Source organism: Canis lupus, chromosome 11, assembly GCF_011100685.1.
Source record: "Canis lupus familiaris isolate Mischka breed German Shepherd chromosome 11, alternate assembly UU_Cfam_GSD_1.0, whole genome shotgun sequence".
Taxonomy (NCBI): domain Eukaryota; kingdom Metazoa; phylum Chordata; class Mammalia; order Carnivora; family Canidae; genus Canis; species Canis lupus.
In genome coordinates, this window is record NC_049232.1 from 9,541,363 (window position 1) to 9,548,155 (window position 6,793).

A 6,793-nucleotide genomic window follows, 5' to 3' on the forward strand; every position below is an offset into this window, starting at 1 on the left:
TTGAATGGTTTCTGTTATCTTTTTAACTCACAAAAACGATGCTATAAAGCTAGTTTTTGCTTTCCTATAAGGCATGTTGTTTTCAACATGTGTGTTTATTTAATCCATTGTCTAATATGTCTGTGTAGTATTCCACAGTGTACACCTACCAGACGCATCCATCCATCATGAAGTTATGAATGCCCAGACCGTCTATAGCTTGTTGATATCACAAGCAACACTGCACTAATCAATCTGTGTGTGTTTCCTTATAGACTTTGTGGTATGGGTCTAGGACTGGAATTGCCGGCTCAAAGAGCCTATAAATATTTAATTTTACCAAATACTGCTTCAGTGCTTTCAAGGAGCTCTGCAGCAATTTTTATCCCCACAACAAAATATGAGGATTCCTGTAGTTCACATTCTGCCAAATATGTGGCGTTATCCAGGCTCATAATGTATCTAAAATGATATCTCTTGATATAATTTTCATTTTTCTATTCCAGTGGCAAAGCAATGGATTACCTTGTTCCTGGCAAAATGGAGCTGAGGCCATGAGCAGATACACTAGCTCAGTGAACCTGGATGCTCTCTCCCATCTGACTATGGTGCTATTGGCCATTGGCATGTTCTTCACCACCTGGTTCTTCTTTTGAGAGGCTATCCCCACCAAGTACACTCGGGATCTCTACAAAGGCCTTCCCATCTCCCTGGTGGTGTTGCTCTATATGGGCTTTGTATTTCCCTTTTTGCTGTTCTGGGTCAGCACCTACATAATATCTCCCAAAGTTCCAACCAGGTGGCCTCACTGAATCTCTACTTTTGTAAACTAATTTCTCCTCTATTGATGGAAGTGTCTCTCCCACCTGCTGCTCACAATAAAGGCAGATGTATGAAAAAAATTTTTAATTCTTCTATTTACCAATGACTATGAACCTCTCCTTATAAGATTATTGACTTTTTAAGTCTTTTTCTGTAAGTTCTGGGTCCAATTGTTGCAATCTTATGTTGAGATATTTCTCTTTTTCTTATTGATTTATACTAATCTCTTGTCTAGTAAAACATACACAAACAGACACAAATACACAAACAGAAACAGTTGTATACAAATCACTTGGGGACTTCGATAAAATACATATTCTGATCCACTAGGTCTGAGGTGAGTCCCAAGAGTCTGCATATTCCAGATCCCACCACTATGATGACAATGATGATGCCTGTCCAAGAATCACACTTGAAATGGCAAGGGTTAAGACTATATTTGACTACTTGTTAACCTTTATTCTTTCACTTATATTTTATAGAAAATTCATCATGTTTCTCAAAAGTATCCAACTGGGGATCCCTGGGTGGCGCAGCGGTTTGGCGCCTGCCTTTGGCCCAGGGCACGATCCTGGAGACCCGGGATCGAATCCCATGTCGGGCTCCCGGTGCATGGAGCCTGTTTCTCTCTCTGCCTGTGTCTCTGCCTCTCTCTCTCTGTGTGACTATCATAAATAAATAAAAAATTAAAAAAAAAAAAGTATCCAACTGGAGGTTTCAATGGAATTGATCAAAGTAACTAATATTAAAAATTAGAGGTCTTAAAAATATATTATCATTGATTAAAGGCTAACAATGTCCACTTATCTAGATCATTTTCTACCTTATTACCTTCATAATTTTTCCATAGATTTCTTGTGTAGTCGTGGTTAAGCTAAGTCCTAAATACATTGTAGTTTTTGTGAATTTTCTACAGTGTCTTATTTATAGTTGGTTATAACCGGTTTAGAGAGGGATGCTACTTATCATGTTTGTATTTTACCTGAAAACTTTGTAGAAAACTTATTAGTCCAAATACTTAATACTTTATTGATCGTGATTTATTGTGATCATTGTTGTTTTAGGTACATAACCTCTAAATTTGCCCCAAATCACAATTTCATCTTTTCTCTTTGAATTCTCAATACTTATTTTCCTCTCAGAGCACTGACCAAGACATCAAATGTTTGTTATATAACTGTTCTAGTGAATGTCCTAGTCTTGACCCATTTTTAAAAAAGAGCATCTAAATGTTTTCAGTAAGTATGTTTGTTGTAGATTTTCAGCAATCATTTAATTGAATGGAAAAATATATGTTTTATGTGTTTTTAGATATACTTATTGGGAATGTCCATTTTTACAGAAATATACCTATTTATATATGCATACATATGTTTCTTACATAATTAAAAAGTACATATGAATGTCTGTTCCCATGTACCCCAATTTGTTAATAATTGTTATAAAAACATTACTAAAGCATTTTTCTACATCTAAAGATGTTAAATGATATTTTCCTAGAAATCATTAATACATAAATGAACTTACATAAAATAAACTGATAAATTCCTGATGTTGAATCATTTCATAACTTATATAACTGTTACTTGATCATTATATCTTATAAAATATATTTTAATTTTATGTAGCCCTTGCAGTATTTCAGATTTTTGTTATATAATTGTAAGTAAGAAGAGCCAATACTTTTCCTTTCCTCCTTATTGGGAATAAGATTGTACTAGTCTCCTTAAATGAGTTTGGAAGGTCTGATTTTTCCCTTTCAGTAGTTTATGTAGATAGTGTAATAAGTCTGAAAACTTTGACACAATTCCCATGAAAACAGACCTTGGATATTCATGGCCATGGGTTTTGAATATCATTTTTATTTGTTTATCACTCTTTCATGTTTTATTTCCTCCAAAGTTAAGTTCAGTAATTTGTAGTTTTATAGGAATTATTTCATCTAATTTCAAAATTATATCATTCTTTTATTAATCTTTCCTTTGAAAGCTTAGTAATCATCTCTAGTGTTCTTTATAATTTCCTTTTAATACAAATTATTTAAGCATATGTCATATGATTTCTAAACATACTGAATTTTTAATATAGCTTTGCGTTATTAAGTCTTAACTGCATTGCCTCATAAATGGAGCATTTCTTCTGTATAATACTGATATCATGGATTACTCAGGCCTAATCCACAGTTTGTTTTGTAAATGTTCTAGTTTATTTAGTGTAGATACCTTTATAACTAGTACTCCAAGGTATATTCATTCTTTTGCTCTTATCTCAGATACCTCTAATTATTACTTCTTACTTGATTTGTCAGTCCCTGAAACGTGTGTGTTAAAATGGCTGATTTATCAACTATTTTCCACAGTCTGTTGTTTCACAGTTTTCAAGGCTCTGGATTTACATGCATGTATATTCATACATATCCATTGTTATATTATCTTTCTGTGTTATTACTTTTTAGATGATAAATTATTAACTATCATTCCTCAGAGAAATTAAATCATTGCTTCACATACAATAAAACTTTAGTAATATTTTTAATTGAATTAGGTTAGAACTGAATTAGATAATGTAACTGGCTTTTAAGAGTGGGCAAGCAGGAAATAAGGCAGTCAGAGGCCCACAAATGAATTAGAATTATCAATACGTCCTTCTGCTCTTGAAATTTTACTGAGATTGAATGTCCCCAAGAGTTTTAAGAGCCAATTTATTTTGAGCTGTAACCTAAGATATTACTGAGTTTATGAAATTGGAACTATAAACTAGATCTTCTAATTCAGTTTGAAAAAGAAAGGAAAAGAAAGTCAGAGGCATATGCATGCTCAAGAGACAAAGTAATGACAGAAATCAGAAATGGAACAAGAGAAAGAGAAAGAATGAAACAGATAAAAAGAGAGAAACAGAAACATAAAGACAAAGAGAGAACTGCCACATTCTCCAAACAATTACTGTGTTGCAGGCACTGGCTTATTTTCTTTAAAAATACTGTTTTATTGAAATGAACAAACATACCCCAAAGAACCATTTTTCACAAACAAAAAGATAAGAAGATCATTCCCAAGGGACAAGACAGATCAGACTTTTTCCAACACAGGTGAAATATTTATGATTTGTCTTCAGAGTCAGTTCAATTCAAAATAAGATGATGATTTTTCAAAATCCATGAACATGACCTATTTTAACACATTTTAGCAAGTAAATTTACTATAATTTTAGTAGAAATAACAAGGCTAAAATGTATGCCGTTGGCCATTATAAAACTACAGCTAAATATATAACCAATACTCACTCACATGTGAAAGAAATGTACTTAGGAAACAGAATTCGTATCTGCTCGTAACAGAAATAATCAATAATTTCCAACATTATTCAATTTAAAAATCATACAATTGCAGCTGTCTAAAATATGGACAATGTTAAAAAATTGTTTTAATATGTATATATAACATTTACCCTGTTAAATTTTTTACATTTTGGTCTTCAGTCTCTTAGTAAGGAATCCATGGAAACAGGGCTTTCCAGGGGCATGCTTTTACTTGATTTTCTCAATTTCTTATAAAAATCAGCTTTAATTGGTTTAATCCTACTTCAACCAAGATAGCTGCAAAAAATAATGGGATTCTAATGAACAATGTTAGAAATCTACAAACTCTAAAATTATCTGCAAGTGCTATATGTGTGTGTACATGTGTAAGAGTAAGGGGATTATTTAAGGAATATGATCTGTTTCGATGAATGATGACATATCAGACCACTGATTTTGGTTAATATATTTAAAACTTAAAGGAAGCTAAGTCAAACCTAATTAAAAATCATTTAAATATTAACACTTGCCAACTGATTATTTGTTGTAAATTAACCTGTGAGTGATTTGTAGGAAGACAAAGGTCAGGAAAGTTGTTCAACATACAATAACCATTAATTGAATGAAAATGTTTATCACTGAAACTTCATTCTCTGAATAGGGATTCCATCACAACTATGCCAATAAATATTTATTACATGGACTTGATTGAGGATATGTAAATATTTCCTGAGTTCAATTTATCTAAGTTATAAAAAATTCTTGTTAAAGGATACACATAAAACATGCATCGTAAAAGACTGTCTAATAGTTTGAAAATGAGCTACCTATTTTAAGACTGTCATCTGGAGATAAGAAATTAATAAGCCTCTTGAGGATGGTAAATTGTTCTAGTCACTTAAAACGAAGTAGGCCCACAAGGGATACTGAACAGAAGTTTTGGGGTTGTATTTCTTGAAATTGTGACTAATTGTTACACACACATAAGAATTGAGTATTTGAAAAGCAATAAAAGTTTAACATTTATTGGAAAATAAAAGTGCAGAAGATAAAACTAATCCTTTGAAAAGTTTATGAAGTAATTATTTCATATATAAATGTCTTTACAGCTGGATTTTAATATTCATACATATGAGAATCAGCTCTGTTGTTCCTTGTTTCCATTTCTGAAGGACAGTTATTAGAAGGACCAAGTTCAAAATAATGAATATAGGGAAATATAATAGTGAAAATAATCTATACTATGCCCTTTATAATAAGCTATATTTAAAGTTATCATAAAATTTGTTATCCAAAGTGGAAAACTTTGAGAGTGAGAGGGAATACTAACAATAATTACACTGGGCTGAAACAGAGGCTTTCTAGAACAAACTGAAAATATGATTACCTTAGCTACAAAGAACTTTGAATCCTTTCAATTTACTTCCTTTTCCCAATAAGAGTGCCAGCACATGAAGCACTGAGATGCTGTCTATGGACCAGGTTCAGGATGGCAAATTGGTTTCAATTCAAGTATCACCTCCCATTGACTGATGCTTGGAGCACATACTAATTGAAAGGCTGTGATAGGACTTAGAAGGAAGGCACCCATGCCATGATCAAGTCTCAGGAAAAGAGGTTACTACCTCCACAAACTACAGATGTGGACTATTTTCTGATTTTGATGGAGTATGCTGTTTTACTGATTTAAACACTTTATTATTCTCCTGCTTTACTCATTTATTGACAGAAGTAATAATAGCTATCTATACAATCTGCATTATTAATCTTCAAAAACTCTTTATGATACTTCAGAACTATTGTGCCCATTTTACCAATAAGAAAGCTGAGATATTGGGCATTTAAAAAACTTCCCAAGGTTACAAAATTGACAATTGGCAGGGCTGGGATCCAGACTCATGCTTTCCAGCTCCAGATATTGTTTTTTAACCAGTTTGTTAGAATTCCTTTGGATAGTGCTTGAGATAGTTGGAACTCTCAGTTACTAATGTCCAAAATACATTTTAAAAATCCAAGGTGGATACCGTATGACTACTTACAAATAAAGTACATCCTAATTCACTTTAAGGCTAACAAATTCCTATGATCACCCCCTCCCCCCCAAAAAAAAAGAAAGAAAAGAAAAGAAAGAAAAATAAAGAAAGAAAGAAGAAAGAAAGAAAGAGAGAGAGAAAGAAAGAAAGAAAGAAAGAAAGAAAGAAAGAAAGAAAGAAAGAAGAAAGGAAATTTTAAATATGGCTAAGACTAGAGTCCACATAAAAGGAGGCCTTAAAATCATATAAAATTTTTTATCCATTTTGCTTAAAAGAATCACTTGTTCACTTTTTATCCACAGCAATTAGGACATATTCAGTATATTTATGGTCCTACTAAACCACTGTAAAATGAGTGAATAGCTACAGATAAACCTGTGAGCTTCTTTCTTGTCTTTTATTTCAATCACTGTCCATAAAAGCCAAGAGGGGTAAGAGTAAGGGAAGAGTGAGTCTCAATAAGCCATAGGAATATTTAATAAGAAATAGCCAAGTGGACATTGCTGCTAGAAACTTCGGGGTGCAGGTTTCCCGGCGTTTCATTACATCTCTATCTTTGGGGTAAATCCCCAGCAGTGCAATTGCTGGATCGTAGGGCAGATCTATTTTTAACTCTTTGAGGAACCTCCACACAGTTTTCCAGAGTGGCTGCAACGATGTT

General features: G+C 32.8%; 1 pseudogene; it reads left to right on the forward strand.

Moving 5' to 3' along the window:
- The first annotated feature begins 447 nt into the window (after positions 1 to 447).
- Positions 448 to 858, forward strand: LOC111097922 (annotated as a pseudogene).
- Positions 859 to 6,793: the final 5,935 nt, after the last annotated feature.